We start from the raw sequence: 13,550 nt of genomic DNA on the forward strand, positions 1-13,550 counted from the left end.
TGGGGTCGGCCGCCATTTTGAATTCAAATATGGCCGCCGTCAAAGATCCCTATCTTCAGTTCTAAATGACATTAGCCATTGGAATTTGATATATAAAACCATGGTGATATGATGACTTCAATAACAGACTTATTTGATATGTCTGACAAGCTGCACGGCAGCCAATTTGAATTCTTATACATATTTGCCATGTTGGAGTGTTGAAAATCTCTATCTCGGGTTTGTAAATTAGGCTACCTGATTGAGCGCGCGTTTGTAACTGATAGAGTGCGCGCTGATGTATCTACATTGTGACGTCAGTGAAAGGTGCATTATGCTTCCTTTTTGCTGCACTTTTTGACATGCCCGTGAATGTTAGTCGTGATGTTTGTCTTCGTAGCCACATTGGAATTCAAAATAGCAGGCATTGCGTTTGTCAGACACATCACATCAGTTAATAGTTTAACTCAGTATGTTAAAATACTTGTTTACACCTAATTTCAGGGTCACTCACCACTTAGAAATCGAGATAGGAATTTTGAATATTTCGTCGAGGCGAATTCAAAATGGCGGCCATTCGATGTTTGTCAGACACTCCGAATCAATCTGTCATCAAATTCAATGTGTCAAAACGCTCATGTGTACCAAATTTTGGTGCCACAGGTCATTCAGAACTGAAGATAGGGATCTTTGAATTTGTTTTGTGATGGCGGCCATATTGGAATTCAAAATGGCGGTCGACCCTGTGGTCAGATCTCTTGGATCCGGCAATATTTGAAATCAGCGCCCCAAAATACCCCTATATACAAAATTTCATACTTTCCGCCGGATGTGAGCATTTCGACCAATTTTTGTTACACATCTGCCCTACTAAGAGGGCAGTTCAATGATGTGTTGAGGAAGCCTATCCCAGTCTCTGATTGTCCTTGGGAAAAAATTGTATTTTAGCATCCAAGGTAGAGCCGGTTCTCATAAAACGTTGATGTTGGCTGCTTCGTGTTGTTCTTTGTAACTTTGCTTTTGTGTGTTTTTTTTTGTTGTTGATATCTCGGCTTTTTTCAAACCAATTTTCATCAAATATGCATTTTAACACTTCATGAAGTGGTTCTTCTAACTATTTTGCAAAAAAAAAAAAAAATAGTTAAAAAATGAATCTTCACCTCAACCAATATTATATTACCCCTTTAACACTCTCCGTCTCCCCCTCCCACCCTCTCTTTGTTTTTTTTTTCTTTTTTTTCTGATAAATGAGTAATTTCCCCGAGCTCCAAATTTTTGGGTTTAATTGTTGTCTACTGAGTGTATTAGCGCCCTCTGTGTTAGTCCCTGTGCTCATCTCCTTCGTAGAATCCATTTCCGTTCTCAGGTTCAGTTCATAGTTTTCTCGAAACAGCCCATCATCAGCCTCACGCCACAAAATTATTTTATACAAGGGAATTTATCTTTAACCCTCGGCTTTATGTGCTTTGCACTTTGGACAGAGTGAAAATACGTTCTGCAATCGTAAATACTGAAATTACTGTTTGGTAAATGAATTTCAAATGTCAAATTTCAAATTTTTACTTGGTTATATGTGGCTTTCTTTTCTGCACTGAAAGCACGCAAACGATTGAAATAATGAGGATCTGGGCGGAATTTGAATGCATGCTCTGTGTGTATGTGTGTGTGTGTGTGTGTGTGTGTGTGTATGTTTCTTCGTAAGACATCCCATTGCATTATTCAGTATGGCAAGGATAAAGCAAACTAATATCCCGCGACAGGTGCGCGGATTTTTTAATAAAAAAGAATACGTACGCATCAAGGTCGAAACTTCTAACGAAGCACGCCAGGTAGATCTAGACCAAAAGATTTTCATCAGTCACGATAGCTTACTTTCGCGCACTTGCAAGTTTTCGAAAAGAGTTTGCCATTCAAGCAAGCAATATTATGTGTAGAAGCGTCTATGTCCAAACTTAAGCAAGCGCATCTATTTCTCCGCTTGGATGTCAAAATCCAGGTCCTTGCATTGGACGTGCCACTCGTGAACTCACACCTCACGTTTGCCTCCCAGCCCGGCGTGCTCGCACTGCAGACAGTTAATACATCATCGTCCCGTCTTTATCCTCCAGAGTTCTGGTTTCTCCCCTCAAATGTATTTAAAGCATCTTGTGTATTGTGCAATTATTCCCGCGGCAAATCCCCCCATCTCTCAATCGGAATTGGCTCAACCAGACCCCCCACCCTCCCCACCCATATCCAACCGCCGTCGCCTTCTTTCCAAGATGTCTCGCACTTCAATCTTATCTTATTTTTTTTCTTCTTCCTTTTGCAAGTGAAATGACGGTTTTCGGTCGTGGGTCGCAACAAGTAAGTAAGCCGAGACGAGCTGCACGCCCGACCCTTCCGGGTGCGAGCTTGCAAATGCAGACGTTTACCTATCATTCTCTCCTGCTTCGCGATTTCTGCATGCTGTTGTTTTGTTTTTGTTTTTCTTTTTTTCCGCTTCTCCTTGTCTCATTTCTCTTACATTATGCAAGCTACTTTCATGTTGTTATCAACTCATTTGACACGTGCTGAACAGGTACTAGTAACTAAAGGATCATTATACTGTATTTACACATGCACCGCACACACATAAACACAAGCGCGTGCGCGCGCGCACACACACACACACACACACACACACACACACACATATATATATATATATATATATATATATGTATATATATATATATATAAATACAATATATTATATGTAAAGTTCGAGTGTGCGTCTGCTATCAGTGAAATCATTCATGCATGTCTCAAACTTTCCTTGCCCTATAGAGCATACATGCAAAGGTTTCGGGAAATCAACACAAATTCAAAGTGAATCTCAACAGTCTCGACTATAGTTCAAATGACGTAATTTATTTTCTGCCACAATTCTTAGCATATTTTTTCTCTGTTTATGTACAAATTAGAGGCAATCTTTTCAAAAAACAAAAGGTAAAAAAGTTCAAAGAAGAATTTCAGTAGCCTTTGGATCATTGTTAAAATAAACAATATCAAAACATTCACTATAAAGAAATAATTCATATTATCTGCTTCCAGTATTCACATAACCAAAATAAAAAAAGAAATTAAGGAGAACAAATGACAAACCAACAACCAAACAGGCAAACAAAAGTAAAACAACAACAACAACAACAACAACACAACAACAGTGAAACAAGATCCCGTAGGAGACATTCGCACGCGTCACTATGACCGTAATACGTTTTCTTCGTAGTCCCATGTGATGGAAACTCGTGTCATCATTCATTATCAGCCAAGCTGTGCAGCTCAGTTTTGATACCGACGCGACATTTGGGTTACCAGGCTGGAATTGCCATTCAGAGAGAAACTTTCCCCGAATAAAGGCAAAGATTTTAGGAGGACTCGAGCAGACTCATCATTTCAACACGATATCTTATTGAATTATGTATATTTTGTGCATTGTAATTCGAATGGAACGCGCCACGGTTTGAATTACAACACTCCTAGGGGTCATTGAACGTATAAACTAAAGTATAATGCATTCATACATTCAAACAAATCTGAAGTTTCTTTATGATGACAAGAGTATTTATCACAAGAGAAGACATACATTTCACTCTCTTCATAATTTTGTCTCAGAAAACATGATCCAAATAGCAGACAGTGGCCTGGAGATTGTTCAATTGAGTTTGATTTTAATTTATTAATTCCTCCATTTCTCCGACGTATCGCCCCCGCACGCATGATTGTAATGACGCAAATGGCTGGATTTAATCAAACCAATGGATGAATAGATAACCAAACATGCTCGTAAAAGATGAATAGATAAATGCATGCATGCTTGGAGAAATAGGACATAAACATCACCGTAGATTAAGGGACAAAGTTGAATGAACAAATAAGTAAGCGCAGGAATAGGATGGAAAAATAAAGGAATATCCAAATTCAAGTATGTAATGTGTATTTCAATTCTAAGGATTTTAATACTGCTTCACTATGTGATAAAAACCTAAAATGGCATTAAAACGCTTTGTCATGGCGGTGATATATATATATATATATATATATATATATATATATATATATATATATCACCGCGTAGTCTGAGTAATTGTTGTATCTCAGAAAAGTGAGAAATATTGGAGAAATAGGACATAAACATCACCGTAGATTAAGGGACAAAGTTGAATGAACAAATAATAAGTGCAGGAATAGGATGGAAAAATAAAGGAATATTCAAATTCATGTATGTAATGTGTATTTCAATTTTAAGGATTTTAATACTGCTTCACTATGTGATAAAAACCTAATATGGCATTAAAACGCTTTGTCCTGGCGGTGATATATATATATATATATATATATATATATATATATATATATATATATCACCGCGTAGTCTGAGTAATTATTGTATCTCAGAAAAGTGAGAAATATTTCAGCTCCAATTTTAATCATGGAATTCCCTCGATAAAAACAAAGAATTTATAGTCAAGTTTCATTTCCAATATCATATTTTTTCCGGATACAGATTTAAAAAAAAATCTTATTCAAAAATATGTACACATACTTTATATTACAGAAATTGTTGTTGATATAAGTCCTTAATTCAGTCAAAATATGATTATTGTGATATTGTCTGGGGGACTATGGGGATAGGACTAAAGAACAGACTTCAAAAGCAACAAAATCGTGCCCTTCGAACAGTTATGGGCGTAAACTCTGAATTTCCTTCCGAATCTATATATCGTGAACTGAAAATTGATTAACTTGAAATTCGGAGGAAAAAGCGAACACTTTATACAATGAATAAGATTGCACATGAAGTGTTACCATAATTGTAAACCTTTTCAATTAAAGAATAATAAGTATAATCTTAGACACCAAATGAATAATTTTCAGTTACCAAAAGTTTGTACTGAATTCAAGAAAAGAAGTTTGTTGTTTAGTGGGGTAAGATTTTGGAATAGCTTAACGAATGATATAAAAAGGCTTGGTTGGAATGACTTCAGGAGACAGGTGAATAATTTCATAACGTTAAATATTTGAGTTTAGTAAACACCGGAGATTAGTATAAATGAGTGGGCGGGGGGGGGGGGGAGGGGGAGAGATCAGTCTGCAATTAGCTGATCTCATTTGTGTATTTTACTATGACAATCATCTTAAATTTTGTATAATTTTTGATAAGTTTATTTTGCACATATTTGTAGGTTTTAAGTTTTGTACTTTTGTTACCTTATGTTACCCCATGTTATTTGTAAACGTTTGCTATGCTGTTTTGTTTTGTTTTGTTTTGATTTGTTTTGTTTTCTTACTCATTTTCAGTTATGTAACTTTTGTATTGTACAATTCATTGTGTAACGTGTATTTTTAATTCACGGACTGGCTGAAAAACGGCCGCCGGCTGAGCCCGGTACCGTGACAAAATAAAATAAATGAATGAATGAATATGCACTTATTCCCTCAAAATCGTTGTGTTATTGGGAAGGGAGCTATGGGGTAAAGACAAGCAAGCTGAAATTTTTTTGAACTAAAGCTTCCACCTTTTAGTAATGCAACATGTTGAAAGATATGGCGACAGGTGCATATTATTTGAGTCCAGAAATAACTGTAGACTGTTGATTTATAATCTCTCTCTCTCTCTCTTTCTCTGTGACGTATTGTGTTCTATTGTTGTTAATTTTTCAGTTCCTTTTTTTCTCTCTCTGTTACGTACTTTTATTTTTCATTCAACAGGGATCGATCAAGAATCCATGCGGCAATAAAAATCGATGCCAAAGTGAAATGTAACGCCTCTGTCCCAGTTGCTTATTTTAAGATTTGATATAGCAAGAAGCGAAAGAGAAAGTATATAATAATGTTTATGAATATCTTAGCGAGAGATAGGTAGATAGACAGATAGATAGATAGAAAGATAGATAGTTAGATAGAGAGTGAGTGTGTATGAATGAGAGAGACAGACAAACAGAAAGAAATTCATTCCATCAGTCAGTGTATATCAATATTAAAAAAACACGAAAACAATAATTATGCTGTCAAGTAATTAAAAAAAAAACACACACACCCACATGGTACACATGACATATTTTTTTTTCCTGCAACTCTCTGTTTCACAAGATTTTTATTCTCTCCATTAAGATAAAAAGCCATGCACTATTGATGTGACTACACATTTGAAATTCCGAACATTGTAATACGAGTACTACAGAAAGGGTAATCTGAGAAAAAGGGCGTTCTGTATAGTGAAGCACCCTCGGCGCTTATTTCGACTTCAAAAGTTAGTGGAGGGTGTAATAGCCCCCCCCCCCCCTCTTTTTCACAGAAGAGTGTTCGATTGCGATATCGCAAGTATCAAGCGACAAACAGTGCCGTAAGATCTGATTTTTGTTAATTCTTAGCGTAATACCATGATGTACATGTGGCAATAGATACAGAAATCATGTATTGCATTTCAAGCAATGTCAAAGAATATCCCGTGTACAGTTTGAGTTGGAATGAATGAAAGCAGTCCATATCATCTGGAGCCATCATGCGCCCTGATGAATGTAAATATGAGCAATATTCGTTGTTCTGATGTTAAGAAAAACGAAATAATGTTTGTTAATCCGAGCATGTTAAGGCGTTGTGTCGAAGGTTTGGTAATTCGAAATTTCATATTTCATATCTAAATCTATTTTGATATTTATGAATGAAATATACATCGTAAAATTTAACAAAATGAAATGAAGTTCGTTACTCCCAAGATTCGTTTAACAGAAAATGAAAAGAAGATGCGTAAAAATAACGTACTAACCTTATTTCATTGTTTGATGAGCGATCGTTCGGAATAACATAATTATTTCGTTGTTGGATTAGCGAACCTTCACAAAAACGATTTGTAACCATAAATATAACATGTACTATGCATACAGACATCCTGAAAGCACAAAATGTAAACACAAACATTATAGTCACATACAATGACGGGTGGGAAAACAACGAACTAACTCCAAAATAAAGAAAACTACGATGTTCAGGAATCGAAAGTTTGATGTTGTTGCGAAAGTCTGGTAATGTTAAAATATAAACCCTATCCGTCCCTCTTGCTTTGGTATATTCTGAGTAGTCTACCCCCCTTTCAACTCTTAATCTTTCACACGCTTCACCGGCCTCTCATAAACACTTATAAAGTTGATCTTTTGAAAGAGCCTCCCCTACTTCTCCACCCTCAGCTTGGTCTGATACATGCATTATGAGGAAAGTTTTGGCAAAGTCCATCCTCCTGTTATGTTGCTATGTATGACAACAGAAACTCGGAAAAGAAGAGCAGTGAACATGACGATTGTGGGGAAAATCGGACGTTAAAAAAAGAGTTACGAATAAATTGTGAAAGCTCGAGAATAAGACAATCTGGCAATTCTGTCACGTTGTGTGTTCTATAGGTGTTGAGCAGCTCTTCATTCGGTTTGTAAAAAAAGTAGAAAACAAAAATTACCAATTTTTATGGTTCTCCAAGGAAAAAAAAATTGTTTTGATTTGATTGTGATTTATAGTTAGTATATTTTTGCGTGTAGGCCTACTCATTAGTGGATGTTACAATGTGTCTGTGCCTAAATATTTAAGAAAAATGAAATATTGTGATTTTGTTAGGGTTATAGTAGAAAAGAGGGAATTTGAGCATTGACAGCGTTTTATTTCTTATATATTCATTCCTAATTTAAGTAACTTTTTTTTTGTAGTTTCGCATCGATGTGGGTGATTTTCGTTATTCCAAAGGGTTTGTTCATCCGAAAATGAAATAAGGTACGTTATTCCGAAGTTTCGCTAATCCAAAACTTAAAAAGAAAGAAAAGAAGAAGGAGAGAGAGAGAGATAGAGAGAAAAGAAAAGGAATAACGAACTGTAACCAGTGGTTTTGGAGGTCGGTATCAGGTTCTTTGAAATTACCCACATGAGAGTGCATTTCCGACATTATCACTTATATTGTCAATTATGTACATTCTAATGGATGACTTCACATGATTACGTTATTTTTCTGTTATTCAACGAGGCTTTTGCCCATTAGTTAAACTTGACTTAAAGGAGAGTATTTTGATAAGATTTCACGGATTTACACTTTTTTGTTGTTTATTTAGTCCATTTGACGTCAAAGCAAATGGAACTTGAAATGATAAATGAACCTTTGGGAGGTATGTATTTCCGATTTTCATACCCTGCAGTGTTAAAAAAACAAAAAACACACACACTGCGATAATCACCTTATCCCACCCACCCAATCCAATCCACTCCGTGGACACGTTCAAAAACACGTGACAGAGTGATGACGTCATAAGTGAAATTCGCCAAAGACGCCTTGCGGGGCACAAACAACTAAATCAAGCGAACAATCTTTATAGCCGCGAGGGGAAAGCTACAGATCTGCAACGACATTAAGCAAAAACTTGATCAGTATACGTGTATACAAATTACGACACCGTCACAGGGGGTCGCTCTCTTTTATTACTTGATACATAGCCGTGTCCAAAAAAGAAAAAAAGAAAAAAAAAAAAGAAAGAAGCAACGAAAAAGATCTGTTTTTAGACATACGGAGGTGTTGACATTTCCCTAACAAAGATTTTTCCCCTTTCTATAGCCATTAGGCGTCCTATTAAAAAATACGTTTTTTACTCTCATTACTAAATGAAAGTGACGCGGATTGAATACAATTCAAACTGAAATCTGCTTACTTGCATATAGTGTATCAAGAAAGTGGTATTTTGTTGCAATATTCAATCTAGTGTAAATATTTTTTTCAAAACGCCATCTATGGAAATGTCCTTGGAATAAGTACGTAATTCAAGGCGTGTACCCTGGCTCTGACGCCATTTTGGGAATGTTTGCCGATGTGACCTCATTCAGGGGAGAAAATTTGATGTGCCATTCCATTGAAACGGTGTTTGGACGTGGGTGGGTATCAAATTGTCTTAGAGTTAAAGACATTTTTTTTTACCATTTGTAGATGAAACAAAAACGCAGCTTTAGTGATTCAAAAGAGTTTTAAAATGTGAGTTAGTGGTAGAAACAGCGAATGTAAAATAATTTTAAGCAGTATAATCCATGTAATGTATTGTTGAATATACAAAATGTGAACAATAGTTATAATAGAATTGTTTCTAGACTAAACCATATACAGTTATGATTTATTAAGAAAATACTGATATCCCCTTATATTTTAGGCTTTATTGCGAAAGTCTTATACGGTAGGATGTTTTATGATACAAGTGACCTATACATACAATATATGCAGCACATAATATTGTGATAACTCAAACATTTTTAAAATCACTGCTCCCAATGGTAAACAGTACCTTTAAGACGACCGTGTTGACTACCGTCCTCTTTTTTTTTTTTATAATAAAACCGCACAATATTTATCTAAAAATATCGACGACACACATTTGTTGTTGTTGTTGTTAGAGTGAAACTTACAGCACAATAAGATTTAGGCTGTGCGATGAGAAAAAAAAATGCTAGTAGACACGTAGTAATAGATTCGGTTGTTATTAATGGCAAGTTGCCCAACAGCTGTATACTGCAACAATATAAAGATGAAAACTGGTTTTTGTTTTGAATAATTTTATCACTGAGTTAACGCGAGACATACAGAGCCACACCTCTGGCTACACCGTATGCTGATGGGCGAACTTCCGCTCATTACGAAGTTCTTCTTCAATATCTTTTTTCTTTCCCCTCGAGAGGAAAATAATATACTGGTCAGAAATATGTCAAATTTGATTTTACGTGTCCCTCTTAAAACCCGCGATAACTGAATCTGATATCATTGTGACACTTGAAGTAAATAAGAGAACGAAATAGAACTCCGCGCGCGCGCGCACACACACACACACACACACACACTCACACACACGCAACGCACACACACACACATAAAATACATTCATTGAGTGTGCGTGTTTCTTCGTCTTTGTGTTAATAATTGTCTTCGCCATTGAGTTAGATTGCTAGCACGTTTGTCATTTCAACAGTTTCTTTCTTAAGTCTCTGAAGCTTTTTTTTTTTAAAACTATCTTGCTTTTAGTCCATACAAACATACTTCTTAAACATCAACGTTTCGAACAGAACCGACACTTCTCTAAACACCAACAGTGACATTGTGTATTTGATGTGAGTGACATAGATTATACAACTATAGGAGGCGGAGAGAGAGTTTACATATATTAATGTTTAAAAGTGATAGTTGTGATTCACAGAATTCCCTGTGAGGGTTTCGAGAAGACAAAATGCTATCTCCAGCTTGACAAACAGTGAAGGCGATTTCTTTGACTTATTGACGCTGAATATCAAACGATATAACCTCACAGCAACTGAGAGCAGTCTAAAGTAATCAAATAGAGTGAAATGAAGTTCAGCAAACATATTGCTTATCCCCAGGTGTGCTAGATGGAAAAAAATAGAACCTGCTCAATCAATCTTCCATTCTGAAAAACAACAGCCATCTTTGATACAATCATATTACAACCATTTTCAATATGGCCTATTCTGGCTTTGTCCTCTTCCATCAGCGAGCGCTTACGAAAATGATCAATGTGACGTGATACAACGGTGCATAGAGAAAACAAGAAATAAGTTTCAGGCCGCAATAAAGTCAACAAGTCCCACAAAAGTGTCATGTCATTCATTCATTTCATTTATATTTTTTTTTAATTTTATTTCAAATAAAAGTATAAAGTACAATATGACATTTGCAAAACATACGTAATCAATACAGCTCATTTTTTTTTCATCAGTTTAAGGGAATGTAATCATGATAGGTAAACTGTAACTGAATTGTATTTTTGTACAAATAATACATCCCTCTTGTGGTACCTTTGCATGAGTGGAAGCTCTCTGTAAAATCTGTGTGGTTGTGGTGGTGGGAGCTGTTATATTTCTGTTGTATTTCATAAGATTATGTTTCATTTATTCATTCATTCGTTCATTTTTCATCTCCAACTAAAACATAAATTTGACCCACAGAAAATATATCTTGATATCAAAAAATTCAACAAAAAACATTCATTATTATGTAATATTGATGAGGAAGATGAAAAGACAACAACAATATTTTCTTTTTCTTAAAAAAGATATTATGGATATATGACAAGGCTGGAGAGGAGGGGGAGGCTTGCTAGTACGGTGCACCCCCTCACATAATAAAACACCAAATCGATTTGCTATACATGTACTAAAGTCTCTACAACAAAAAGTTGTACGGTTAGGAATTTTTGCGTGAGATTTCACGAGGGTCGTGGCCTTGCTGACCAGAATTTCTTCAGGATGAGTGACATATCTCGGGTATTTGTATGGCGCTCGTGTGGTTATCCGACGGCGAAATAACGTCCTAATCGTCCCCCGGATCGTCCCGCTCCTCTGGGCCGTTGGATTATTGAGTCAGGGGTGCCTTATAACTCCGCCTAGCAGTGTAGAAAACATCGCCATGACGGCAGGCCGTATGCTTTGCAGCGTAACGCAACACCGCGCTTCTCGAGCGACCGAATCTTAGACCTTTCGCGAAGGGCATGCACCCCGGCCGATCTCCAGTCCCCTGTGTCGACATTTTGCTGAGAAAGGACAGAGGAACGGATTCATATTCCGAGATCTCTCCGTTGTTAAATTCCTGGCCGTGCAGGTCTGTCTTGCAAACATTGAGATGAGAGGGTGTCTCGATGACGACGTGCGACTGGAAGTCAAATGTGATCTGATATTACCGGGAGATTATGGGCTTCGTGGCTGCCCTGATAGGATTGAACTCTCGTGATGTTACGATTCTGCTCCCGACAGATTCGAACGGCTTATGTAGTTGATTGGTGATAAAATACTCCTCCCTGGATTTCAAGCCTTGGTAGCCTTTTGTCAAGGCCCTCTCCCTGTATGACGGCTGTAACGGGCGAGCGAAGCGAGCCCAGCCAAGCGCGACAGCGCAACCCCACTCGACTGATGGGCTATCTTTACCACACAGCGAGAGGGCCTTGACAAGAGGCTAAAGCCTCGGGAGGTTTACTGACGTACGACCTATGCCCCACAAAGAAATAGGGAGAAAAAAAAGACAGTTTGATAAAGGAATGTGCGATAAAACGGACGCCTTTTTTCTTATAGTTGAAAGAGAAAAATAGGCAGCTAACTGGTGCCTCGATAGGTAGTTATATGGATGACTGGATGGGTGAATAGATAGAAAGAGAATGACTAGATATAAGATCACATCTTATGGATTGTGGTGAATGTTGATGAAGAAAATAAACTGAAATCGAGCCTGAAAATATCAAACTCAAGTTACGATCTGACGTATAATACATGTGTAGTATCAAGTAAGAAAATGAATTTAACTTGCACAATGCTAGAATAATAATCTATTACATTGAAGAACGAGATTAGTTGTCTAATCTTCTTTCTTTTTTTTATCTTTTCTTGGTCATTGGTAAAAGTTTACCGTAGTCTGCTTCACCATGCAATAATAGTGGTCCTAATAAGCACTGACATACTCCGTGTAATGTCTATTGTGTTTTACACTATAAAAGTGTAAAATTCACGATATTTTCACAGCGGTTACAGTTCGTTATTCCGAAGGTTCGTTAATCCGGAAACGTAATTAGGTGTTGTTTTTTTTTTTGTTTGTTTGTTTTTTTTTTTTATTCCGAAGGTTCGTTATCAGGCTACATACGTTCTTTACACTTTAACAAACATCACCCGTAACCACAACCTGCTATGGCAGACACCCGGAGAAAGAGAGAATGACAGCAATTCCGTAAACGTTTTCGTTGATTTCGGATCAGAAGTTCCTATATTACGCAACAAGCTAGTCTCTTTTTGCATACTGCTCCCTATACATTCATACAATGACTTCTTTTAGGTGTTTCAGTACTCTTACGCATAAAGATAATACCATGCATCGAACAAACATCATTCTGCATTTTGAGACTCTCATATATAATTTTGTACTCCAATTCAAACAGATGTTATTGTGCTATTATATATTTATATATATTCCTCTCATCCCTCTGACACCACACCACACACAACAAGCATATCCCAACGCCTTAAAAGCCCTCGAAAAAGGCTGGTAACACAGTCGAAAGCTTGGGAGAATAAAAGGCCACTGTGAACATAACTGCAACATCTGCGAGTCATTCCTCCGTCACACACACACACACACACACACACACGCACACACACACACACACATATATATACATGTATAATTATATATTATATTGTATGTATGTTTGTATATACATGTATTGATATATATATATATATATATATATATATATATATATATATATAGGGCCTAACATTATAATATATAATGTATACATATTATTGATGTACATTGATTAATTCAATATATTTGTATGGCATTTCAATCTTCTGTACAATTAGAATTACCGAGAAGGTGCCGCTTTGGATAAATTGATAAATGGCAGCAAGAATGTAACAGTGTGTACCTAACAACAATGTCAGAACCATTTATGTGGCTATGCACTTTGTAGTAGATCCTGAAACCTTAGCTAATCATGCTATTTGCGATAAGAGCATAATGACAAATTCTAAACAGT

This window comes from Diadema setosum, chromosome 16, assembly GCF_964275005.1.
Source record: "Diadema setosum chromosome 16, eeDiaSeto1, whole genome shotgun sequence".
In the NCBI taxonomy this organism is placed as follows: Eukaryota; Metazoa; Echinodermata; class Echinoidea; order Diadematoida; family Diadematidae; genus Diadema; species Diadema setosum.